The 27,677-nt window shown below is 40.4% G+C and overlaps 1 protein-coding gene across 6 annotated transcripts in view; it reads right to left on the reverse strand.

Moving 5' to 3' along the window:
- The window catches only part of plxnb1b (plexin b1b), a 231,255-nt gene that overhangs the window by 164,269 nt on the left and 39,309 nt on the right, over window positions 1-27,677 (reverse strand). The gene's annotated exons all lie outside the window — the stretch shown is intronic.

Below are 27,677 nucleotides of genomic sequence, written 5' to 3' on the forward strand. Positions count from 1 at the left end.
TTATGCCTGGCTCCGTACACGGACTGCACGCACTCCAAAGGAGTGCGTAGGTGTTTATACTCGGCGCATTCACCGATGCATTAACCATAGCCAAGTTGCGTGAGCGCGCACCTCACCCATCTCCTCATTCGCAGCACGGAGAGAGAGACAGAGAGAAGTGCACTCTGGGATGTGACGAGGCGATCAGCCGCTCTGTCACAAAATAAGGTCACCCATACGCACTCGCACAGATGCGACTTTTTCACTTGCACACACTAAAAAAAATGGACCAATTTGGTCGCAGTCTCGAGCCCTGGTCTGTAGTGCACATTTTTACTCTTGCGGTGCCTTGTCTGCACTATATGTCTGTGGTCAAACACAGCACATCCAAAGGTTTTTTCTTCGCGCTATCCCTCCGAGCAGCTCTGGGAAAACTGGAGGGGGGAATGGGGATGGCCAGCCGGGCAGCAGCGTGTGCACGCACATCGAGCATGTCCGAGCTGGGGTGGGGGGGAGCTAAGTGCCCCCCTCATCTCCATCCCAAGAGGCAACGGAGGCCATCACTGGGCCAGAGTAATGAAGATATCGTTTTCCTCTTCCTCCTCATATATGAGGAGTTCAGGGAGACACCATCATCTCCCCCACTGTGTCAGCCATCCATGGAGGCTTTTTTACCATAAAACGGCGCTGTGGCAGGAGCCGGGGGCGTCAGGGGCCTGCTGGGTGCTTTCCAGCCCAAAGCACCCTGAGCAGACCTGGCTGTGCTTCAGCCCCCTTGGTGTGTGGGTCTTTTCCCTCCTTTCTGCTCTCTGTGCTGGTTTTGTGCAGGCAGGAGGGAGAAGCCAGTTAGCGCTGGCAAGTTGGCTGCTAGCCACTAAGCTAAAGAAGGGCCGACAACCGGAGCGTGGTGACCGCGTGGAGCTGCAAGGGCGGTGTCGTCATCGGGCTGCCAACTGGTGTGTTGGGTCCGGTGCTCGAGAGCCGTATGTGGGGGTCGAGTGGAGCGGTGTGCCAAGCCGAAGACAGGGGTGTCAGCGTTCGGCTTTCGACAGCCATTGAATGTGTTGAAACAGTGTATTCCCGAGTGTGCGGACAGGGAAAACATTGGTTGTGGTGTGGTCAAAAAAAAAAAAAAAAAAAAAACTCACCAACAGCAGCATCCGGCAGCAGAATCCAGCTTTTTCCTTTTTCTTTCCCTCCCTAGCCACTAAGGGAGTGCCGACGACCCGCGCCTGGTGACCGCGTGCGGCGGCGGTGTCATAACCCAGTAATGGGGGGTGTCGAGTGTTAACTGTGTGTATGTTGGCTGCCTCTCGGCTTTAGATCTGCGCCTGGGGGACTGCTCGGTCATGCGGGGGGTTTTGCCTGGGGCTCCTTGGCCCCCGCTCTTTCTGCTAGCCTGGCTCCTCTTCGGGCCCAGAGCGGTGCTTGGGTTTGCAGTAACGGTTCTTGCACATACATTAGTTTTGGATGCACTGGCATGCCTTGGGTTGTGGGACAAAACTTGTACTGGGCTTAGACACGTTGATCCCAAATACCTGTTTTAGGTATAACCACTCACTCCTTCCCTCTGTTCACAGCCACCACCATTATACCTAAGCTTCACACTTATCACCAGACTGGCTTGATTACACAACACAATAAGCACAATATGTACATCACATCACATCTCATTCTCACTTTAAAATAATAAAACTTTTCCCCACCCTTTTCATTTCGTATCTTGATTCTCTCCTCCCTCACTAAGGTGTAACACTGCGCTCTCTTCTTATATCCTCCCTATAATAAAGTGTTTGTTACCCTTCCTTAGGGAGGGCTGGTGATGGTCACAATTATGTAATAAAATAAATTAATTTATTTAATTGCAATAAATATCCATTGCTGTCTTAAAAAGTTTGCACTTCTTGTAGTGTTGACAGGTTCCAAATGTGAGGAACCCATTCCAGTTCTTTAATGTTGAATCTGGTTCAAAATCCCAACACTACTGGTGAAAAGGCCTGTTTTTTGTTGTGCTTTTTAAGAAGCCAAAAATAAGTTGCATAAAGTGATGCTTAGTACTAGTAGAGCAAAATCTGCACTTTTTTTTGTCAAATGTGCTGCTTATGAGGAAATCAATAAATCATCCGCCTCTAGTACTACACTGAATTGCAGCTTCGTCTTTTCTAATTACATTTTTGGTATAATTTATTTGCATCATGTTGCATCGTAACACACAAAATCGCATTGTATTGCATTGTGTAGTATTGAATCGCCATCAAATCAATATCAAATAGTATCGAAATCGGGAAAAGGGGTGAATCGCAACGCATCGTATCATCAGGGGAGTCAATGTATTGCCAACGTATCGAATCGCCGGAAGTGTATGCGTATCTAATCGTTGTCAATAATGGAGACTCACATGCCTCCTCTGTATATATCCGAGCCCATTTGATTGAGTATGGAATTGTGACAGTGATGCTAAAAAAAGAAAAAGTAGACTCAATAATTGTGCCCACCCATGCTTTTTACATGCCCCCCTAAAGACATATGTCTGGCGACGGGTGTATGAACAGACAGCCTATTTGTGTAAATGCATGTCTGATATCATTGCTAATAAACATGGCTTTAAATACCTTATTCTCCATGTTTTATTTAATGCCTTTTTTTCCTTCTATTCGTTATAGATCTGCTTATTTGCCGTTGCAACCTACATTGCAGTGATATTTTCCATTGAAAATTACAAACTAAAGTACAACTACAAACTTTTTTTTACACTAAAGAGCTTTCCAAGGCAAATATAAGGGGCTGACTGTGGCATCTTCATGTTGATGGTAGGTTACATTTGTTAGATTTATTTCGTACATTTTGCAGCACAAATAAAACTATTGTTTCTCTTGAGGAAATCAAAACGGTTGAAACCATTGGAGGTGCTGATCAATTTATATGATGTTGATGAGGTGCATTATACTTTGTTTTTCAATGCAACACTGCTGAGGAATCGGGTAAACAAAGGTATTAAAATGCAGAAAAACCTTGCTGAAGTGACGAGCCAACGTGACTTTAAAGGCTATGCTATCGATTTTATTTGGTTGTTTTTGTTTGTTTTTTTTAAATTCATATACTTCTGATATCACTTCCCTGCTGAGCGTAGAGGAGCTGAGTGTAGAGGTATGAAGCAAGACTCTCTTGGCCTGGAAGGGTCAAATGAGAGGTGTGTAAACAAAGCTCAGTTAGCTGCCATGAAGCAACTCACAGTGTTTTTACTGTTATCTTTACAAAAGAGAAATATATGCACTATTTGCTTAAAAGTCTCTCCGTGCTTCCAACACACAGAACTGAAGTAGTGTTATAGAAAACAAACCGACATCTGCACTGAGCCTCCAACAGCCGCTAACACGGAGAAAGCAGAACAGCTCCTCAAACTCTGCGTGTCCGTGCACTGGAAGGGAGGGGGAGCGGGTGATCTGATTTATTCTTCAGTGTCTCTAGCCCTGACATGGACCAGGGCTAGACTACAAAGTCATAACAACATGATCAAGCATGATCTTTTCTGTTTTTACCCCAGGTAGCAGCAGCCTACTATATACCTGGTTAGAGGTTGTCATCCTCACATTTTCCCTTTCTTCTTCTCCTACGTGTAATTATGTTTGCCACAATTCTTTCTGATTTATATTTTATCACATGTTGCCAGTGCCACAAGGAAAGCTTGCATGGCCACGTGCACCATAGTGATGCCGTTTTTCGATCCTTCGATGTTGGTTCTTCCCGTGAAGCATAATTCCCCAACAGTGAGTTCATCCACTAAGAGCTAGGGATGTAGAAATTAATCGTAAGGCAGTTATTAATCGATTCACAGGTTTCACAGTTTATATTGATACTCTGAAAATTGAATCACAATACTTTTTAAAACTACTAATTTTTCTATTTATCCTCGTTTGAACTACATAACTCACACGTGACGTGAGCGTCGGTGCCACAAATGGCCGGCTCAGCCTATATTCAGACAAAGCGGCTGCTTAGGCTGCATTAGAGGGCCCTGAAAGTGGCAACCCCACTTGCATGTTACTGGTACTGCTGTGTGTTGCGCGCATCAAAACTGCAGGGCGCATTTCCAGTAATCTATCCAGCCATGCATTTTTTTGTAATTACAAACTGGCAACCTAGAGAGTGACGTAGGACCTGACCTTGCCACGATTGGTCAGCTCATTGTAAGCAAGTAGCGTGGAAGAAAATGCCTGATACAAACAACAGCACTCGTCATGTTGAAGACAATTTATCCATCCAGAAGCATAGGCGGCAGGCAGATTCGCCTACTATTAAACATGTTCATAAATGATTCATTACCCCTTTAGCACCAAAAGAATATCTGTAATATTACTTGAATATCTGTAAATGTGACATTTCATTTTTCTATTAGCTCTGTCTGCTAGTGCATAGCATCTCTTCTTCACTGCTAGAATAGCTGCATGCCAACCGACCACTGGGTTACCAGCGCCCTCTGCTGGTCGAAACAAATATCTGATGTAAATACAGTACACTGAGTGTTCTTTTTTTTAAATCCACTTCTTAAGGCACAAAATAAGTTTTCAGTTGCACTTTTAAAAAGAAAAGTAACTGTTATGCAGTTTTGCATTGTTTACTGTAAAGCCAGAATTTAAATTAATAGGCTTCTTCTACATTTGTATTATTTCTTTATTTATTTCATACAGGATTCATTTTTAGTTAAATTGCATTGTTTTGAATAGTTTATCAAGGCATTCTTTTGACAATGAAAGATAAAGGAAATTAGTTCATCATTTGTCTACGGTCTCATTTTGTAAAATAAATCATGAATCGTATTGTAAACTCGTTACATCCCTACTAATAGCATGGTTTCCCCAGAAGGTCCACTTTGTTTAGGCCTATTTTAACACACAACTCAAAGTCTAGAGTGCATCAGGAATATTAATTCTATTTCGATTGACTTCATTTGTCTCAAAACATTTCAAATTTACAACACTGACATAGAACTGACTGACAGGCAGCAGCACTGCAGCTCGAATAAGGCTGTTGAAACATACGGACAGTCCCAGAGACGGACTGTATAGGTGGGTAATATTTTGACCTTGATTTGAGTTTACAACTCAGTTTTTTTTTGTTTTTTTTTTTTTAAATCGCTCCAAACTGACAGGTTACAGAGCTGCTTTCTTTTTTTTCATTGGTTTATTTGAAAGGGGACAGTGCAATTTCATATAACCCATGAACAAACATGGTTAAAAAAAGCCAGAATTACCCAGAAGGCTATTTTTCATCTGTAGTCCCCTGGCCAAGATGTGAAAAGGCATTAAAATACAAGCATGACAATACATGTACAAGTCAATAACAACAATAACAGTACCTATTACAATATTAAAACACACAAAAAACCTGTTACAATATTAAAACACACAAGAAGCACGTGTTCAAAAGGCTACGTTATCTAGTACAATACAATGCAGCGCAACATGCTCGACTTTTAATGTTGGCAGACGTACATGTTAATAAGACAAATTTTCAATTTTTTTGTAAAGGCCTTGTAAGTGGTTAGCTGTTTAACCTCCTCAGGTATCGAGTTCCACTCAGCAGCGCCCCTAACTGACCAGGCCAAGCGACTGAAAGCACTCCTGCGCAGAGGGATGACACAATCCCCTCTTACAGAGCCTCGAGTGACACGCTCAGAGCTGTTTCTTTGGCTGATGAACTCTTCCAGAGGAGCTGGGGCCAAATCATGTGTTACTTTGTACATGAGACTCAGATCTGCAAATCTATGGAGACTGTCCCAATTTAAAAGGTGGTAGTTTTTTAGGATTGCACAGTGATGATAGTGCCTTGGTTTTCTATCCAAGACTTTAATGGCTTGTTTGTATAATGTTTCCAAAGGTCTTTTTGCACTCTGTCTTGCCTGAGACCAACTTGTTAGGCAGTAGTTAAAGTGGCTGAAAATCATGGAATGTAGAAAAATTATTGCAGCTTCGGTTGACATTTCATTTCGGATTGAGCGGAAATTTGCTAGATTAAACTTGATATTTTTACATAATTTGTCAATATGGGCTTTAAAGGAGAGGTGAGAATCTATTACTAACCGTGAACAAATACAACGGTGTCATCTGAATACATCAAACATTCAACTTCAGAGCAGACAGTCGCCAAATCATTAATATAAAGGCTAAATAAGAGGGGCCCTAATACAGTATTGAGCCCTGAGGAACCCTGCATGCATGCATAATCAAATTGTATGGTGTAGACATGATTTTCAGCAATAAAAAACAAAAAACAAGGTAAAGCAAGTTAGTGAATCCCCGCCTTGCTTCTCATCAGCATGTCAGAGAGCTGTGTGTTCTCCAAAACCTCATCTTCATTCATGTTAAAACCATGTTTTTCCATTGAATTCTGCAAACATCCACACACACCTTTTCCTCCTCTCTGATTTATGTCTGCATAAGTCATTTTTAATTTCTTATGGATTTTTTTTTTTTCTCGCATTCACGCAGGTGAATCCTAGAGTGTTTTGACTATGTTTCAATGATTGAAGGAAAACAGCGCAAGTAAATAAAAAATGGCTCTTAAGCAGATATAAGCTGTTCTTCACTGATTTCGCAGAGTCTGGGACTATCCATATGTGATAGCAGCCGAACGCAGAACGTGAGCTGAAATTAGTGTTGGTGCAAAAGTAATCCTGCTCAAGACCTATTGGTTAATAGTCAATGTGTCGAGAGTATCTGTCTACACTGTTCAACATCAAACATTTATTATTGAAGCACTCACTTGGACATTTAACGGCCTGCAGTCTGAGTTCAGTGGCCAAAATGAGCTTTAGACACCTCAGCACATTGAACTGAAGGGGAGGCAATTTCCTTGAAAGCATGCATGATATGAGGTGTGTAAAATAAAAGTGACACACATGGGTGAGTACTGAACGTAGGGATCGTGACTGCAACCAAAACAGTCGCACATGTGAGTATTTTTTCAGTGTGTGCGAGTGAAAATTTTATCTAGTCGCATCCGTGCAAGTGCGTATACGGGTGACCTTATTTTGGACGTAGCGGCTGAGCGCTTCGTCACATCCCACAGAGTGCTCTGCGTTATCAAATTCAAGTTACTTTTTTTTAGCCTTTCAAATACATTATCTAAAAAAAAAATCTTCTTTATATAGCATTGTGTTTATGTAAACTGAGATGCGTAAGAATTTGAAGTTGCAAGATACTGTTTTATTTCTTGATGTCAATTTATTTAATTTTAATTTTTAAACTGTTTTTAAGTTGCCATTTATATGATCAATATAAATCAAATCAAATTAAATCAAACATTATTCTATATAATTTTAACTGTATAGAATTTAATACACTGTATTGTCTTTATTGAGATGGTATTTAGGAGGGTTATGCTACTGCTTATTTCAAGTACAGACTTTCTGCAAAATAAAAAAACAGAATACATGTAACCTGTTGTTGTGCTTTGCTGTTATTTTTTTTTTTAATTGTTACGTCTTCTTTTAAAATTGTATAAAAGAAATAACCTGTTATTTCAGCCACTGCGTGTTGTAGAAAAACTTAATATTGACACTAAAATATTTAGCAAATATATCTCGAGTCATTGTCAATCTTTACTTCATACAAAACTACGGGACACCAAAGTCCACTATTCCATGCTATGCAGTACACTCTCCACCTCTGCTCAAAAAAAATAAAGGAAAAAAGGGTGCGACCAGATTCTGTGCTGCTGCGACCAACTCAGAAAGTTAGTTGCACCAGTGCCACCACTGGAAAAGTTAGTGTAGAGCCCTGGAATGTCATTGGTTTGACAAGCGCCAAGGCTCAAAGACAAACCACAACATCAGGCTTATATGATTACATGGCTGTAGAAAAGCAAGTGCCTATTTATTTGATCCGACTGGGTCAGTGTATATAACTGGGTCTGTCTGGAATTTGCACTGGTGTCTGGTTTACAATGTGGGTTTTCCTCCATTCATTTACTCCCCACAAGACTTAGCAAATATAAAATTGGCATTAATACATTATGTATTTATAGCACAATGACTGTGAATGAAAACTTCACAATGATTGTTGCATTGGCTGAAAAGCAGTGGCATGTCCAGGTGTGAGTGGAAAGGTGGGATGTTGACATGTCAGAAAAATGTTTCCCATTGCATTGTGAGATGTGGAGTCCTGTAGACAGAAGCATGTTTTTACTTCATTCAACCATAGTTTCTTTTGTTTGCGTCACTGCCAAAATGACTTCCCAGCACATTTCTGTAATTTTAGTGACTTAAAGGAGCATAGGGCAGGATCAAGAAAAAAGACTTCATACAGGTTTACTTATTCCATAAAGCTCAACTCAACTTCATTTATAGTCCTTTAAGGCAGCCACAGCTGGCACAAAGTGAAGTACACAATAAATACAAACAGCAAAACAATAAAATAAACTAAATAAAACAATAATTAAAACTGATGTAATTATTAAGCACAACAGTTAATAAAGCCAAACAACAGGAGACTAAAACAAGAGCAGAGTCTCATACAGTGATGGGGTATTTCTTATGTGTAATGGTAGCTCAATCCATTGCTTAGGAGCTGCAACAGAGAAAGCTCTGCCCCCTCTGTGCTTCTGTTTGGACCTCAATACCTCCAGGAGAAGCAGGTCAGCTGACCTGAGGGACCGAGGACAGGGGGTTGAGGACAGGGCTCTACACTGACTTTTCCAGTGGTGTCACTGCACAGCGCAGAATTTGGTTGCACCCTTTTTTTGAGCAGGGGGGGTACAGCATAGCATGCTGTTGAATACTTGACTGGCGTACCGTAGCTTTGTATGAAGTAATGATTGACAATGACTTGAGATATTTGCACAATGTTTTCAGGTTTTAGTGACAACAATATTAAGTTTTTCTGCAGCAAGCAGTGGCTGAAATAACTGGTCATTTATTTTATATAATTTTAAATAACAGCAAAGCATAACAACAGGTTACATGTATTCTGCTTTTTTATTTTTGCAGAAATGCTGTACTTGAAATAAGTTAAAGCTAGGGTAGGCGACTTTCTCTAGATACACTTTTTAAGTTTTTGGTTGAAATTGTCTTAATGTTCTGACAGAAAATAAGATATTGTGAGCTCTGAAAATGGAACGAAGAAAATCTGTCAACTGTAGCAGCTGTAAATCTGTAATAACTTCGACCAATGGAAGGTGTACAATGGAATGCTTTTTCACAATGAAAGCGTGTCACCGTTGAAAAAGTTTAAACAGAGTTTTTCGTCACATTTTTTAACATATATAATGGTAAAGTTTATTGTTTACTTACTGCTGAATGAGACACGAGACAACAGAGTTTCTCCACAATACAAGCAATGAGCTGAGGTCTGCTGCTGGAGCAGCTGTGCGCATGCATGTGAATGAGACAGCACAGAGGGGAGGGGCGAGGGCGGTAAAGGCGAAACAGTCGGGGAGGCTACATTCAAAATCATGCTAGCTTTTGAAAATCGCCTACCCTACCTTTAAGAGTAGCATAACCAACCAGTAGCATCTGCATTGCTTCACCCCATGATATTCAATTCAGAGGGTCCAGCTCTTATAGTGGGGTCTGCAACTTTTACTCTACAAGGAACCATTTGACCTCATCTCACCTGGATTAAAGTAAAAAAAAAATACCTTCTCAATGATGACAATACAGTGTATTAAATTATATACAGTTAAAATTATATAGAATAATTTTTTATTTAATTTGATTTGATTTATATTGATCATGTAAATGGAAACTTAAAAACAGTATCTTGCATCTTCAAATTCTTACACATCTCATTTTACATGAACACAATGTCATTTAAAGATTTTTTTTTTAGTAAACGTATTTGAAAGGCTACAAAAAGTAACTTGTATTTGACAGCGCATGATCATGTGGTCAAGACATGCTAATTACTAATTTCCTGCCACACATAAAGCATGCATATTTAACCGGCACATTGGTGGTTAAATGAATCTGTCCCCACACAATTAAAATCTCTATTTTCTTCCAGAATAGTGTTTTTGTTGGTTTAGTTACCTTACCAGGGATTTGAAACTTAAGGTTAGCCACAGGTGCTAGGAAAGTTAATGGTCTGCAGATGGTGCAGGAGGTGAAGTAGGCAAGTGGCAGTCATTGCACAATGTGATTTATTTTAGGTTAACAAATTGTTATATATTGATATTATTTGTCATTAATCATTAATAGCTTCTGTAAATAAAAAAAAAAAACTGTATTTCAATAGTTTTTTTTTTTTTTTTAAAGCTATAGGGAGCTATTGCAAAAGAGTCAAAGAGCCACAGATTGCAGACCCCTGCTCTTGGAGAACCACAGCTGAACATCTGGCCTGGCATCATAGTCCATCAGTTCTGGTCCCTCCATGCTGATTCGTATAAGCGTGTACACTCTATCACTGCGCTCGGCACGTTCTTCCTTTTTACTGCTGCCCTCAATGTGAGCGCGCACTTTGTGAAGGGCTCGTTATGCCTAACTTTGTTCATGGACTGCGCGCACTCCAAAGGAGCGCATTGGTGTTTATACTCTGCGCATTCACTGTTGCGCGGTGAATGCGCAACGTTGAATTACGTATTCACCGTTACGCAATTCACAGCGCAACGGTGAATGCAGCCAAGTTGCACCGCCTCTTCACCCGCAGCGCGGAGCGAGAGAAAGAGAGAGAGAGAGAAGTGCACTCTGTGGGACGTGACGAGACGCTCAGCCGCTCCGTCGAAAATAAGGTCACCCATACGCACTTGCACGGATGCGACCAGATAAAGTTTTTACTCGCACACACTGAAAATATGCTTGCATATGCAACTATTTTGGTCGCAGTCTCCAGCCCTGTGAGGAACTCAGAGAGGTAAAGGAAAGCGAGACCATTTAAAGATTTAAGAACAAATAAAATTATTTTAAACTGGATTCTAAAATGCACAGGCAGCCAATAGTGGAGGGAGGCTGGGATGGGAGTATGTGCTCGCTCTTATGTACTCCAGTTAGGAGGCGAGCGGCTGCGTTTTGCATCAACTGGAAACGGGTGAGGGATGACAGGCCGACTCTAAAATAAAGTGTAACACAGTTATCCAGCCAAGATGTAATAAAGGCATGGATTACTGTTTCTAAGTGATGCTGTGAGAAGAAAGGCTTAACCTTTGCCAGCTGCCTAATATGGAAAAAGCCAGATTTTACTAGAGCACTAATTTGTAAGTCTAATTTAAAATCACTGTCCATCTTAAAACCCAAATTTAAGACTGTTGGCTTTGCATAATTTGCCAAAAGGCCCAAGTCAAAAGGAGGGCAATCCCAAGGACCACTGTGGCCAATCACCACTACTTCTGTTTTTTATGTTTTTCATTGAATTTAAAAAGTTTAAGGCCATCCAGGCTTTGATGTCTTCAAGACATGCCAGAAGTGGTGTAAGAGAGAAAGCATTTTTCTTTTTCAGTGGCACATTTATTTGGCTGTCATTGGCATAGCAATGGAAAGAGGTGCCATGCTTTCTCAGGATGGAGCCCAAAGGCAATAAGTACAAAGAAAAAAGCAGGGGCCCTACAATCGACCCCTGTGGAACCCCATATGACAGTGGAGCAGGGCTGGACACTGAATTTCCAAGGCTAACACTCATGCTACTGTAAGCCAGATAAGACTTGAACCACTCTAATGCCTAACCAGAAATGCACACTAGGTGATGCAACCAAGCCACTAGCATATTGTGGTCCATGGTGTGAAAGGCTGCCGTAAGGTCCAAAAGGACAGGAATGACATGGTCACCCGAGTCATTTGCCTGGAGAATACAATTAAAAACTCTTAACGCTGACTCTGTGCAATGTCGAGTTTTAAAGCCTGAACTTGACTGAAAGACCTAAAGGACACTATGCTTATCCAGAAATGATTTCAACTGGGCATGAGCAACTTTCTCCAGGATTTGGCCAGCAAGGTCAGATTTTTTTTAAGTAGGGGCTGTACCACTACAACTTAGGGGAATAACACCAGAAGACAGACTCCTGTTAATAATAGCTAAAACCGACTGCCCTGTACTAGGGAAAACCTCTTTAAAGATACGAGGGGTGTGTGTGTCACAGGGAAAGCTTAATATTGCTAGCCAGATATTCTAAAAACAACCAACACAAGTTCAAGCTTGTCAAAAGTTGCAAAACAGGGAACCAGGTCAGATGGGTCAGCTGGAGGCGCTGAGATGAGGGCCATAGCAGTAGTGACCTAGTCAATAAAAACAGTGCAGGAAACTATTGCACATTCCAGGATATGCCTCTAAGCTCTGAGTCAATAGTTTTAAATAGCACATGTGACAATTGCACTCAATTATGTTTGATAGGTATTATTTTCTTAACTCTTTAGTCATTTAAAATTTGGAAGGAAACCTGCTGCTCCTCCTGTTTCTACTTACGCTCAGCTTTGCGGCACTCTTGTTTAGCTTCGCGAGTTCGCTCATTTGACCAGGGCTCAAAGTTAGCTTTGGGCTGTACAGCTTTTAAAGGAGCCACAGAGACAAGTATGACTCGGCAGGAGGAGTAAAACCAATAGCTGGGCTCTTTATTAACAGAGGAAGGGCGGTCACAGAGCTTATCAAAAGCCACAGAGGGGTGACCAGCAGTCAAGATTTGACGTCTCTGAGCAGGAGTGCCAGATTTAACCACACCACAGGAAAAAGTAACATCAGACAATACAGGCATGTGATCAGAAATCACATTGTCACAGACCTCCAACTCTGACACAGATACCCCATAAGAGAGGGCAAGATCTAATGTGTGTCTATCTTCATGTGTAGAACCAGACACACACTGCACCAAATTAAAGGAGTCAATAAGGCTTAAAAAGTCCTTTACCAACTGCCTATCAGGACAGCACACGAAAATGTTAAAATCCCAGAAAAGAAGGGCACAGTCATACCTAATCATACTTTCAGCCAGAAAACTGGAAAAGTCATTCTTGAAAAACTTGTAATATTTGGGTAGTCGGCAGATGACCATAAAGCAGAATGACTCACCTCAAATAAAGTCACTTCAAAGCTGCTGCTTACATTTGAAATTATTTTTAAAAACTGTCGCCGTTTCACCACTATGACCCGATGTCCTCGGGGAGTTATACAAACAGTCAGCAGGTAGAAGTTCAACCAAAGCGCTGCACTTATCCGGACTGATCCAAGTCTCTGTCACACAGAGGAAATCCAAGCCATGGGCACTGAAGAAATCGGTCGCCATCATGCTTTTATCATAACACTGCTTTAACCCACACTACTCAGTGAGCTGCTCTATGTGACAGCATTCGGCTCCAGACTGACTTGTTTGAGCTTTTTAACTTCATTTATTCATGTGCCAGAGGCCAGCCTTCAATTCACCTCCTTAGCATCCAGTAAAATGATAGAAATTAAGCCTGAACCCGACCCAGTCCTGAGCAAAGATTTACAGCTCTGGTATGCATGTTTTTCTAAGATTGTACTTCAAAAAGTGAGCACCACGCAACAACCTTATGGTGTTCTCCTGAACACCATGTCAAAAAATGTATGCCCACCCATGATTATGGTATAGCATTAAAAATCAGAGCTGTTGTTTGTTTATGCATTTTCTTTTTTTAGGAAATGAAGTCCTGCAATGTGAGCAATAAGACAAAAGTAATTTGTTGTTATCCTGTTATGACCACAGTATGTTTATGTTATGGCAATTATTATATTCATCATCATATCGTCAAATGTGTGTTCAGGTGTACAATTTGTCATGTTTTAATACATGATGACTGCATTACTCTTTGCACTTTTGAACAGCTGAGTCATGTTAGATTAAACAGTACAGATCGTATTGTATCCACAGTGCAACACAGTCTCTACTGAAGGCCAAACTCAAACTCACATGCAGATATACACGCACACACACACTATCAAGGACAGATAAGAGTGGCGCCCAACCTTCCTCATAATATACACGTCTTCATCATCCTCAAACGTTTCCACTGTTTGGCATCTGACTCCCTCCTTCTACTCACCTCAGGGTGGAACTTTTTCTGTTATCTGTATAAAAGCTTAAGCTGTGAAACTGTTAGTGGGTCTTGCTTTTTGCTCTGCCAGGAGCCTTTTGACCATCCTTGTTGGGGCCTGCCTTTCATTCTACAGGATGGAAGCTTCTTTTTTTTTTACTCCTTTTTTATTTAATTCTATAATAAATCTTTTTTATAAAATCATGCTTCGACTGGACTCCATCATTCAACCAGAGCAATAAATCATGTCTCCAAATGAGGTCAACCGCAAATTTGCCGTGACATTTATGTTTTCAAACTGCAGGCATACTGTATATAGTCACCCAGTGCTGACTCCCCCACTTATAGGAGTCTGGATATTTTTTAATGTTTTTTTTTATGTTTTTTTTTTTTAATCCACAGGGAGATTCATTAAGTAAACCGTGTACAGCTAAAATTAATCCTGGTTGACTACCACACTGTTTAATTTTTCCCAAATCAATGATGAACAGGAAACATCTTCTAACACGTTGCTAGCAAATAAAGAGAGTCATGTTGGAGGTACAAAAACACAGACTGGGAGGGAACAACACAAAACTGTCACTTAGAGCTGAAAAACCATGACTGCATGACTGGTCAGCATTAAAGCTTAAGAACAAAAAACAAAAAAAAAACAAGCTATTATTAGACTGAGTAGAGGGAGAGAGACTGCACTTAGGCATCCAGGCAGGGACCGACAGATGGGTGGTGTGAGTGTTAAAGGTAAGGCTCTGCCTGTCTCAGCGACAAAGTGGAAATTTTGAATAAGCTACTAATAACATGTTGGAAATACCATGCATAATGGCAGATGAAAATGCCCAAGTTAAAACCAAAAGGCCTACAGGACTCGGCAAAGGTTTACTGTTAATTAACTTTACAGGAGATTAAAAATACAAGTCAAAAATAGATCTACTGTGCAGGTTTACCATAATTTGATCTGAAAGTACAGCGTATTATTGCAGTGGTGTCTAACATTATTTGTGTCACGGCATTTTTTTTTTTTTTAAATAAAACAAATCCTGCTCCACATTAACATTTAAAACTTACAATAGGACACAGGGTAGCCACAGCTGGCATTGACCTGCACTGCTTACAAACAAGATGCAACAGAATGTACTGCACCACACGGAAGATTAGGAGAAAGAGTGAACTTACCAGAGGAAGAAAAGAAAAATATGTGTCACAGAGTTACCAGCAGCGCTAACTGCAAGAGCCCTATATTACTTCCAGCATCAAAGGTGAGCATAATAGTGGTCACCATGTCTCATGGACGAGCAGGTTTTTTTTTCCTCCTGGGTGCTCCAACTAAACATCTTTTGATAGAGCTTACAATCAAAATTCCCTACCGGTATACTTTAAAGCAGCACATTGGATAACAATATCATTTGTTAATCTCTGACCTTAACAGTATCTGTCAAGCCACGGTGTCTCACGGCCACCTATTTGTAGGTTTTGACCTAAAGCTGGAACTCAGGTCCTGAACTGTCTTATTCATCAGCCTGAACATGTTGGCTGGTTCAGTCATAAACCAATGTGTCTGTTAAATTACTGTTGCTCGTTTATATTCTCAGACATAACTGCTGTCTGGTGCAAGCCAGTCAAACAAATGCAGTTGCTGGGTTTTGTCCGTCATGTCTTTGTCGGCGCTCAGATTCTTCATGATCGCAACTCCAACAGTGTCTGTGAGAGAACATTCCTTCCCCTAAAGACAAACAAAACCCTGAAAAAACGATTTACTGGTAAAAGTCATTTTGTTCTTATTTAGAATAAGAGCAAAATGAATTTTCCCATGAAGTTCCATACCAATCTATACACATAATCAATGTTTCGTCATTCAGGCATTGTAATTGATTTATTTATTTAGTGCTTTCACTTTTCGCACAAATGTTGTCAGACACAAATGGAAAAAAAACATCTAACTTTTTATGGTTTCACAAAAATACTGCTAGGAAAATGACAACAGCTGATGTATATCACTATTATGCTCATATGTTAACCACTATGATGTTTAAATGGGTTTCCAAAAAAAATGGATAAGAGTAAGTTATAATGGAATGGGCAATTTGTAATTATTTTCTCTTTACTGAGCCAAGTCAGTGATTGAATGGCATTAAAATAAATCTAAATCAATCATTGTTGACCAAATATGATCAATTAAATCTCCAACTAAAAAGGACAATACCTTTTGAGATTTTAACATTTACTCTTTCCATTTACCTTTTTACAAATGCAGGAAAAACTTAATGTTGACATCAGGTTAAGATTATATGTATCAATATAACCCACACCCTACACAGATTGCCAGGTATGAAATCAATACGGTAAGTAACAATGATTATATAAGATAAAAATTTACACTGTGCATGCTTCTAAAAGGACAGTGGCTATGTTGTTGAATTAACAGAACTAGTCTTCTTTGGGGTACCAGTTGGTGTTGCGAACTTTAGATAACTCTAGGAGGTTCATCTGTAGCTCAGCTTGTTTTCATTTCAGAACAAATACAGTTAGATTCATTAATTCTATGCAAATATCAACATGTACAATATTATCTGTTGGTCCATCCTGAAATATCATTATACACCATTTACTTGAATTTACATTTGTTTATGAATAAATGAAACTATTATTAAGAACTAATATTTTCTATTCCTGGACAAAACAAGGCTCACAATCAAAAAGCATTGCACTCTCTATTATACACTTGTTTTACCATATCTGAGTTACTATCTAGAAGTTTGGGGAAATACATACATGACGAACATCCAACCGTTATTCATAACGTTAAAAAAAATCCATCAGACTTAGACATAACGCAGGATACAGAGAACACACACATGAATTATTGTTAAAAACACTAGATTTAAAACTCCAGATCTCATCAAACTCAAAACTCCCAAAAGATTTATAAAGCAAGTAAAGGTTTACTTCCAAAAGCGTTGCAGAAAATGTTTATTTTAGAGAGAAGGGGAATATAATTTAAGAGAACTACATTTCAAGATGAAAAATGCTAGAACAGTCAAAAGGATGAATATAACAATATCAGGGGTTAAATTATGTAACAGCGTAAGTGATGAAATAAAACATAAACCAGTTTAAAAAGATTTTTAAATCATATATTGTTAGTAAATATAAGAAAGAGTAACAATTTTACCAAGAACATGTCATATATACATTTATGTGTATATATGTTTGATGTGAATGTATAAACTGTATATAAAACTTGTGTAGATTATATATTGTTAAAATAGTAATACAAGCTAAATATTTTTGTGTGATTATCTAGAGAGCCTTGTTTAGTTTTATTGTGATAAGGTAGGTTTGTATAAGCTTTGCTTCAACCTACACACTTTGGCTTAAGGATTACACAACTGTTTGTTTTTGTATTTTCTTATCGTGGAGACTGCTGAAATAAATAATAAATTCAAATATTTTTAATGCTTCTATGCAGGAAAAAAAGGAGGAAGATGTTAATGCAGATTTTCTTCCATGGCGCAGTCAGGGACACGGTTCATGGACCAGAACCAGGACCAGGACCACGTCCATGGTCCATAACCTCCAGCTCATGATGAACTCCACAGCACTGGTTGGACTGTTGTTGGTTCTAGAGCAGATAGAGGCAGACTTTGGTCCTTTCGAATAGAAAACCCACAATCCTTTTTTAAGTCAATGTTAATATATATTGAGTTGGTTTATATATCCATTTTTACTTTGTGTAAATAAAGTTACTTATTTTGTATTCTACAAGGACTATGTTCATTATTTGTTGTCTACTTGTAAGCACACACATGTATTTTATTTTTATTCAGATAATTTAATTACTCTTTTACATCCACTTTTTGTAATATAGAAACATAACCTGCTGTAGCACACACTATTAGGTTTGTATTTTTTTTTTTTATTTTGATACATTTATGGAATTGAAAAGTTCATACAACACTCACCTAATGAGTAGTACATTTAAATACAATGCAGTGGAGATTTCCTCAAAACAAAATGTATTGAAACAAATCAAACAGCAGCAATAGGTATAAAACAAACGTGGATTAATAAAGTGTTGTTGACCATAAATAACAAGTTGAACAGCATGATGAGGACACAAGCATTTAAATACAGCATCCCTTCAGTCACACACACACTCAGTAGGTTCTCGGTCCAAACACAGATGAATAAATGACATCAGGACACGTTAGTTTGACACAAACTTGCGCTGATTCTGGTCGTATTGAGTCACGGACGTGCACAGTCAGCATTAAGAGCATCTATAATGATAAACAAACATATCAAAATCAACTTATTGCCTTTATCTGTTGTACTTATGCAGGTGTAGTTGAAGCTAAGAAGCTTAGCAAAGGCTAAGACTAACTGTCATTGTTAAGCAATATAACGTCTTTGATAATTCCCTGTGTTCACAAATGTCACAGATTCCTGTGACTCCGATGAAGACGGTAGAGTTGTTCAGCTGAATATTTACATAGGATAGGATAGTATTCATACAATGTAGTCAAAACATGGGCTTCATTATGGGACAAGCGCTCATGGGTAAACTTCTACGTAATCAGTGACGTACTGACGTATTGAGGTGACGCAAGGACATGGCTCCAACTTGCCGCTGCTGCGGTGGAAAACCAAACCGGTTCTTCAGCTAAACAGGACTAGCTCTGAAGTAGCTCGAGCTCCAACTATAGCTCCGAACGAAAAGCCCGTGCTCTTGGTGGAAAAGCCCTAAGAGAGCAAGAGCTCATGGCTAGGGCGGGCCAGACAAACACAAATTCTAAAAGCTCTTCTTTGTGCCTGTCAGTGCAATAACATGGGAAGTGAAAGGTGAATTTGAGTATGACTGCTGCATTGCCAGCTCCACTCTAAATGCTGTAGAACATACACTGACACACACACAGTGTCTTTGTAGAGCTTTTGCTGCATGATTCCCCCAGAAGACATTAGGGCAGCTGTTGCTTATGGAACAAGGTTTACCACATAATAAATGGAGGTGAAAATGTAGCTTTTAATTTAAAAAGAGGTTGTAACCAGGCAGGAAGGTGTAGGAAGGAAAGTAAACAAAAAAAAAACAAACTACAAAGGTAACTTTTCTGAGCAGCACTTACAGTGAAAATGTACTATAAGTATAGATACAGTATTTCAGCTGTATGATAAATTAAAAAAATCAACTAATAATATTAAATAAAAATAACTTCAATAAATAAATAAAAAGTGACAAAGTGACTAAACATGCATGTGTGCCTTTTACAGCCTGTTCAGCATCTTGTGTGCATTTGTAGTGATGGTGATTGGTCAGATGTTGACTGCTGTCATTCATTGCAGGGATGCATGCGCATTCAGATTACAGCTCTTTTCTCTCCTTCTCCGAAAGTAACCTAAACTGATTGTCCTTTGCGTGTGCGTATGCGCACAATGCATCCGTTGTGCATCTGCGACCCTTGGGCAAAATGTGGTCTCCCCTAAGAGGTGAGCCCAACGCACAGCGTGTGTTCTCCCTTTAAGGTCTGATTTGCTGAACCTACGCCTTGGATACGGTGTCAACGTGACGCAGAGGTTGGCCAATAGCACTTCTGCGTCGAGGGAACTCATTGCTATGCAGTTGGCTGCCATTCCACAAGGAGGTTGTGGTCCGGTCTGGGCTCGAGCGCTTTTTTTATGCGCTGTATTCTTTGGTCCAAGCTCCTGACACGCCCACCGCACGTAAATCGACCAAAAGCTCGTAGTCTGTCAATGAAGGAGGTCTAAAGCCAAGAAGTCGGACAGGGCCATGATGTCATTTTGTTTGGGTTGTCTAGAAATCATTGAACATGGAGTTTTCCCAATTCTTTTAAATATCATTGAAATCCGTAAAAATGATAAAGCACACTTTTAATTTGAAATGCCTTTGTTGAAAAACAATGTAACAGATTGGTTTGATGAGATTATTGCAGTGTGAGGATCGGCCGCATTTTTCTGTCCGAACCACAGTTAAACTGGACCACAACCTAGACAAAGACCAATACCAAGACCGAAATGGGCATGAAGACCCATGCAAGGAAATAGAATTACAGATAGATTTGTTGACTTTCCAAAATGGATTTGGCGAGGGCTAATACTGGCACAAGGTGCAACAGGTAGCATACTAAGTAAAACCGACACCCCCGCCATGTTCACAAACCGCCACTAGATTGCCGTGTTTTTGGCTGTACCAATCGGTCGGACCGTGACAAACGAACAATGTCTGCATTTTATAGTCAGTAGTTCATATCAGGAGAGCAGTGACATGAGACTAGCTCACCAGCAGCAGCCATACATTTGGGAAAATCTCTTGTAATCAATGATCTTGATATGTGATGATGTTTCTGTTGATACATGTCAGGGCTGGATCAGACACACTAGGTCTTTTTTCCTTGTTGCCTGGCCAGAGCAAACAGCTTGTGATGTTGACGAAGTCCTGTGGCCTGACCACACTGAAATAATTGATGCAGATGTGGTGTAAAATGTTTCATACTGTACTGTGTACAATACACTGTACAGTCAGGCACTGCTATGGTTTCCTCTGTTTCATTCATAGGATGCATTTGTGTTTACTGTAAGTTGTCATTTTTGAGGACTACCTTTTTTTATACTTCATTTGAACACAGTGGGGGCACAGTAGTATTTAGCAGTGCGCTATTTTTGCTCTGTGTAGGGTAATTTTGTAAACAAATATCAAATTTGACAATGCAAAGTGTGTAGTGCTTTGCAAATTGTGTCATAATGAAGAAAATTGGTTTCAGTGTTTATATTATTTTTCAGGAAGTGTCATCAATTGAGATAAAATGTAATGTTTCTTTGTGTTGAAACCCTGCTTACATTCCTGCATTCAGAAATGATCAGCGTGCATTAGTCGTCATTATCATCTGTCATCAAAGTTTCACTTATTATTTACTCTTGTAGTGTGATCAAACAGTGGCTTTAAGTTGGACACAGTGTTAAAATATTTGGACATTAGCTGCAGCAAAAGCGAGGTGCACATAGCTGATCACCTCCACGACACAGCACCCACCGCCCTCCCAGGAAAATGAGTGGTCGGCACGGGTAAAACATAATGAAATGTAACACATTTTGTCCCGTCCAGAACATATTAGAAATGCTGATGGTCAATCCTTTGGTATGCTTGTGTGGCAAGATTGTATTACTTTAGATGGCATTATGTTTTAAGAACCGGAATTTGGGCGGAAATGCTACACAGAAAAAAAACCTGTCACACAATGGTTTTAGTAAAGAAAGGATTAGGACAAAAAACTGATCTCCTTAAGGACTTCTCCTTAAAGTTGTAGTATGTGGAATTGTGAGACTGGAATGAAAACAACCACGCTCCCCCCTCTACTCCTTGTTTTGAATCTAATGGTATCCTTGTAAAAGTGCAATGACACTATTTTTGGCAACTTTCCATCTCCTCTTAGCGACTTCATCTTGTGTTATTGAATAGTTTTCTGATGTTGACATTAAAGCTTATTTCACTCTGTAGTTACTTTCCTCAATGAAGAGTAGGTGCTGCCATGAGCCCCTCCCCCACCCCAAAGCTCACAGGTGGCCAGAGCCACTCTCAAAGCACAAAAAAAACTTTGAGTGCATATTTTGCAAGTCTGTGATGTGACCAAAAAAAAACTGAATGTGGCATTGAAATATTGTGTGACGATAAAGAGACAGTCGTTATTTTGAGATGAGTCATATTTATGATTAAAAGTTTGATTGCAATATATTACAAAGTTTATAATTACTACTACAATGCCCATCGGAAGTATATATTCATGTCGGAGTTTAAGTAGAGTTGTCAATTATGGCCAAATAAGTATGTGTGTGAAGGTTGGATGTACAAAGAGGTGTACATACTCTGTAGTGTTATAAAGGGGTATATTTGTGGGCACAAAGTAAAATAGCGTGTGCGATTTCCCTGGATGTATTCTATGGGACATGCGCATGATAAATTGATAAATGAAGTTTGCACCAATGCAGCGGCTTAGGTAGAATCTGATAAAAGACACATGAGTTTGTACAAATAAAACTATTTATTTAGCATTTGACATGTTTGAGTGTAGGGATGCTTATCATCCAAGGTTAGTAATTAATATACAAACAGATGTAACTTAGCGAGCAGACTATGAATAACTTCATCTATAAATCATATGTGTGGCTCACACTTCCAGAGGAAACATGGTGTGTGTGTGTGTGTGTGTGTCTGTGTGTGTGTCAGATACAGATATTATGGTTAGTGCTGTTTATTGCAGGTGTTAAAGTGCTGTTAAAACCTGTTCTCTTTTTGGTTGTGGTACCGCGTAGAAAGAACAAGCCACACTCTCACACATGCGCATCTGCCGTGTGCATGCACCCACGTGTGTGTGTGAAGTAGTAGAAATTGTGGCTGAAAGAGACCATCGTCCACCCGCCCTCATATCCCCGTCCATCCACAACAAGAGCAAAACCGTGGCTCAGGTGGTAGTGGGTCGTCTACTGATCGAGAGGTTGGGGGTTCGATCCCAGTACCCGACTATGTGCCGAAGTGTCCTTGGGCAAGACACTGAACCCTAAGTTGCTCCCAGTGGTCGACTAGCACCTTGCATGGCAGTCCTGTCCCACAGGTGTGTGAATGTGAGAGTGATTGGGTGAATGAGCTGATATGTAAAGCGCTTTGAGACTGCTTCAGTGTGGGGATAAAGCGCTAAATAAAATCAAGTCCAAGTCCAAAACAGCCAAAAGGAAGAAAAAGCAAGCCGGTAATGCAATGTTTCCCTCTTCAGGCACGCTGCTGTTGCTTACCGTGCTCTCTCTCTCTCCCACCGTGGTAAGTTTAAAATAAAATAAAAATAAACGTTTTGCAACACCAAATAAGTCCAAAATAACACATGCACACACACAACCTATTTGAAGGCAGTCCATAAAAGTTTTGGGTCAAAAAGACACCGCATCGGTGAGAAATTTGCTCCACAAACACACACACACGAAAGCAGAGATTAGAATGTTAAAAATCTTAAGACACGTCATATTTGATAAAAATCCAAAACTATTAGATATAAATTGAGAATAATGATACAAATGTCAGTCATTATAAATAGTCATGATTACGAGATAAAGTCTTGATTATGCTTTAGATAAGTTGAAACTGGAATCTATTTTATTTAGGGCATTGGCTCCTCTTCCTTTGTTTCTGTAAATTTTGTCCACACCATCATCTTGTATTTAGTTCTTAAAAATTTATTTGTGGCTAATTTTACCAATAAATTATCACTTTACATCATCCTGCATGTGCCACAGGACAACAATGATGTGCAGAGCTTCACTAATGTCTCTACTACAATGCTGGCATTCAAAAACAGGTATTCTTGCTCTTACACAATACTGCATTCAGTATTTCTGTTTTTTTTGGGGGGCATTCTTGGCTAAATTGAGGAACAAATGGCTCGTGGCCCTCGCTAATTTCCGACATGAGAATTTATTGTTTATATCATGGGATGACATATTCTTACCGGTGAGAATGTTTTTGACAATAAATCATCCATCCAGCCATCCATCTTTTTCCGCTTTATCCGGGGCCAGGTCGCGGAGGCAGCAGTCTCAGCAGAGATGCCCAGACCTCCCGATCCACGCACACCTCCTCCAGCCGTTCTGGGGGGACTCCGAGGCGACACCAGGCCAGCTCAGAGACATAGTCCCTCCAACGTGTCCTGGGCCTTCCACGAGGCCTCTTCCCAATAGGACATGTCTGAAATACCTCCCGAGGGAGGCGACCAGGAGGCATCCGAAACAGATGCCCGAGCCACCTCAGCTGGCTCCTTTCGACGTGAAGGAGCAGCGACTCTACTCCGAGCTCCTCCCGGGTGACTGAGCTTCTCACCCTATCTCGAAGGGTGCGCCCAGCCACCCTGCAAAGGAAACTCATTTCGGCCGCCTGTATCCGCGATCTTGTCCTTTCGGTCATGACCCAAATCTCATGACCATAGGTGAGGGTAGGAACGTAGATCGATCGGTAAATTGAGAGCTTTGCCCCCTGACTCAGCACCCTCTTCACCACAACAGTCCGATACAGCGACCGCATCACTGCTGATGCCGCACCAATCCGTCTATCGATCTCACGCTCCATCCTACCCTCACTCGTGAACAAGACCCCGAGATACTTGAACTCCTCCACTTGAGGCAAGGACTTTCCACCGACCCAGAGAGGGGAAGCCACCTTTTTCCGGTGGAGAATAACGATAAATCATAAACGATAAATTATCGCACATTCCTAATAGGTATTTATATATAAATTAGGGGTGTCCCGATCCGATATCGAAATCGGATATCGGCCTGATGTCAGCCTGAAAACAAATATCGGATTCAAATTTCATTTTTTATTCAATTGTAGAATACTGTAGATATTATGTTGAAGATTAAAATGTATGTAATCAATTGGTTACAAATACTGTAAATGGAACTCCAAACTTTATTTTCCATTCACCACACTTCCCTATAGCCCTCTAACATCACAGTGCACACACTGAGTCACACCAAAATACATCCGACCGGAAACACCACCTTCTCAAAATGAGTTTTTGACATATCTACTGTTGCTGACTATTGTTCTCTGTTTGAGTAACATCACTTGATCAAGCCTTTTCTAACATTCCACACTACAAAATAAGTTAATCATTATTTTATTTTATTTTTCATATATAATTTTTTTTTTTTTTTAAATAACAAAAGTATGTATGATTCATGCTTATATCGGATCGGATCAATATCGGTACTGGCCGATACTCAAGGCTGCAATATCGGTATCATATCCATTCATTATTAAACACTAGGCACTCACTGTTGACTCTTCTTTTCTTTGGGCCACTCATTGTTGTAGATGTGTATAGCTGTGTCAGCGCCACGGTTTTGCTCCGGTTTTGCGAGCCAGGTGTATTCACGCGACACCATGAAATCCCGCAATAAAACAACAACAACAAACAGTTTACTTTGATTATCCGCCGTGGAAGAACTGTTTGTCTGGCCAGCTGCTTTCTGCTTTCTTCCTCATCATACATTTTTCGTCCATACTTAGTAGGATACCAGGCATTACAGGACTAAGTCAAATGAATGCAGTCATGATTATGATATTGTAACGGACTGGGTCCTAATGTTCCACATGTAGTTTACTCAACAGATGTTGTGGTTTCCCATGGCCTTGAAGGCATCATTGTTACATGCAGCTTTCTTTGCCAATGTTCGTCTTTGTTTACATGTGCACAAAAACCAAAAAAGTATTGATTAAATATCTAAAAAACAAAAAAAAAAAATCTATTTTCTAAATAAAAAATCGTTTTAAAATCCGCACCCAAAAAAATTCCTGAATTTTTCACACTCCTAGTGTGTGTGCGTGAGAGAGCTTTCAGATTCTACAACAGCTTATAGTTGCAATGGAGAAACGTCAACACACCCACATGCTCAGCACTTAGGCTTGCCCTACGTTTTGAGGCAATGTTCCCAGCAACAGAGAACAAGCGCTCTGAGGGTGCTGATGTTGGTGGAATCCCCAAGAAAGCCTTTGCCAGCTGTGCCAAAGTCAGATATTTTGCTTGATTTATTCTCCACCGTTGCAGTGGACTCTCCTTCTTGGAAATTGGCTGTTCACCAAAATACTCCAAGACCTCCCTCCGCACCGCTCTGCTCATCTGTTCACCCTCATCCTCTCCTTCATCCTCATCCTCCTCTGATGATGATCCCAGAATACTTGCTACACACACTACAGATGGATCACATCAGAAGAATTGTGATGTGATCCACCTGTAGTGTGTGTAGCTGATATGGTCGTGGCAGTCACAGTGGCTTCCTCTACCCTTACTTGTGTCTGTTTTGAGTCCTTTTTGGCAGCTAGTGCCATTGATTGAATAATAGTTAGCTTAGGCATTAGCTTGATTTCTAGCTTTAAATGCTGCACACTCAGTGGCGTGGTGGTTTCTTATGGTGAATAAGGGTGTACTCATACTGCCAGCTCGGGCCTTTCCAAGTTCACAGCAGGAACGCCCCCCTCCCTTTTCTGGCACTGTAGAACGGACATGATCCAGCTCAATTTCATATCTTCTGTTGCGTAGGGTAACTATACATCAATATTTACCCAGACACGTGCTCTTTTCACAGCTGGATTATAGGAACGGACTGGGTTTCCTAGGGCCCCTGAACACATCATGTTAATTTAAATGACCGTAACTCTGCTCATATTTGCTCTATTGGAGAAATTCCGCCAGTTTATGAAAGATAAGCAGTTGCTCTTTAGAGCCAGTGTTGGTAAATTTCGGTCATTTTACTCACACGTAACGGAAACATTACGTTCTCAAGGAGCACCACTGCGCTACATGAAAAACGGACCAAGTTTTCAGGGGGGAGGGGGGTTCACTTAATAAGCGGTCCCAGGAAACATTTTGAAATGAAATCCGCGTTAACTAGCTAGTTGGCTAAACTAGCATGTACTCAATGGGATCATGTCTGAGCTAATGCGTAAAGGGGTCAGCTGACGGCTAGGTTTCTTTTGCTAGTTACTGTGATTTTAAACATAAGTTGTTCACAATGTGTATGTTCATGGGAAAAATGAGGTGCGTAGTGGATTTAATGCATCCTTTCAGATTTTTATGCGTCAGGGACGCAGGACGAGTACCTAGCAACATCACTGCAATAAAGCAACGTAGCAGCTCCGGTAAGTGTTTGAAGCAGCCTAAACAGCTGCTGTTGCTGAATGGTGCATACACTTCATAAAACAGTGTCATAAGAGTGTGAATAGCAAAAGAAAGTCACTAGTGATCAACTGTTGTGTGGAGTCATATGTGGAGTTCGCGTCTATAGACACGCCCACTCACACAGTCTGGTTTTAGAATTGGACAGAAAGTGACTTTTCAGAGGCTAAAACTCTAGAAAACAGGCAGGTTTGGGAAAATAAACCTCAAATACTATGTTGTTGGGGTTCTTAGAACAAATGGAGATGGGTGAAAAATAGCATAATATGGGACCTTTAAATTTGGTGGTCAGTTGCTGCTGCCGCCTCAGCTGCAGCTGAGCTACACTAGTAAAAGTTAAAAGGAGTATGAACAGTAGGCTAGTGTCATAGGCATGGGTGTGTGGAAATGTGGGTTGGAGTGTATTGGTGATGACTGGCAAAGTTAATGTGCCATTTGTTATTGATCCAATGTAATGTTTAAAGATGGGTCAAATTTGGCAATTTTTTCAAAAACCATTTTTTTTTTTTTTACTAATTCCTACTGGTTATTCAGTCACGTGGCTTATTGTTGGATTACTTTATTCTGGCACTCATTTTCACTCACTCATTTAGGCCAACTTGGCCTGGCCTTCTTTTATTTGGTATGTAAGCATACGCGGTTCCTAGGACCAGCGGTGCTCGGAACCCTGTTGTAATCGAAAGGATCGGAACCCTATTGTAATCGTAAGGATTTTTATTATTATTATATATATTACGTTTCCTTGGGTAAAGTGGTGCTGCAGAATAAACCGTGCAAGGTAGGGCGGTGCCCTTTGGTGGTTGGGTCCAAAACCCCCATAGGACCTTGGACGCAAAAATTCACATATGTCCGCCAGCAGGTGGCGCTATAACAAAAGTCAACGCGCTTTGGCCAATAACTCCCACACCGTTTGTTGCAAATTTAAAACCTTCATATCCACAGATTCCTTGAATAGCACTGAATCACCTGGGCTAGGCCCCGCCCATTTCCGCCTGAAC

Source organism: Gouania willdenowi, chromosome 5 (genome assembly GCF_900634775.1).
Source record: "Gouania willdenowi chromosome 5, fGouWil2.1, whole genome shotgun sequence".
Lineage (NCBI taxonomy): Eukaryota > Metazoa > Chordata > Actinopteri > Blenniiformes > Gobiesocidae > Gouania > Gouania willdenowi.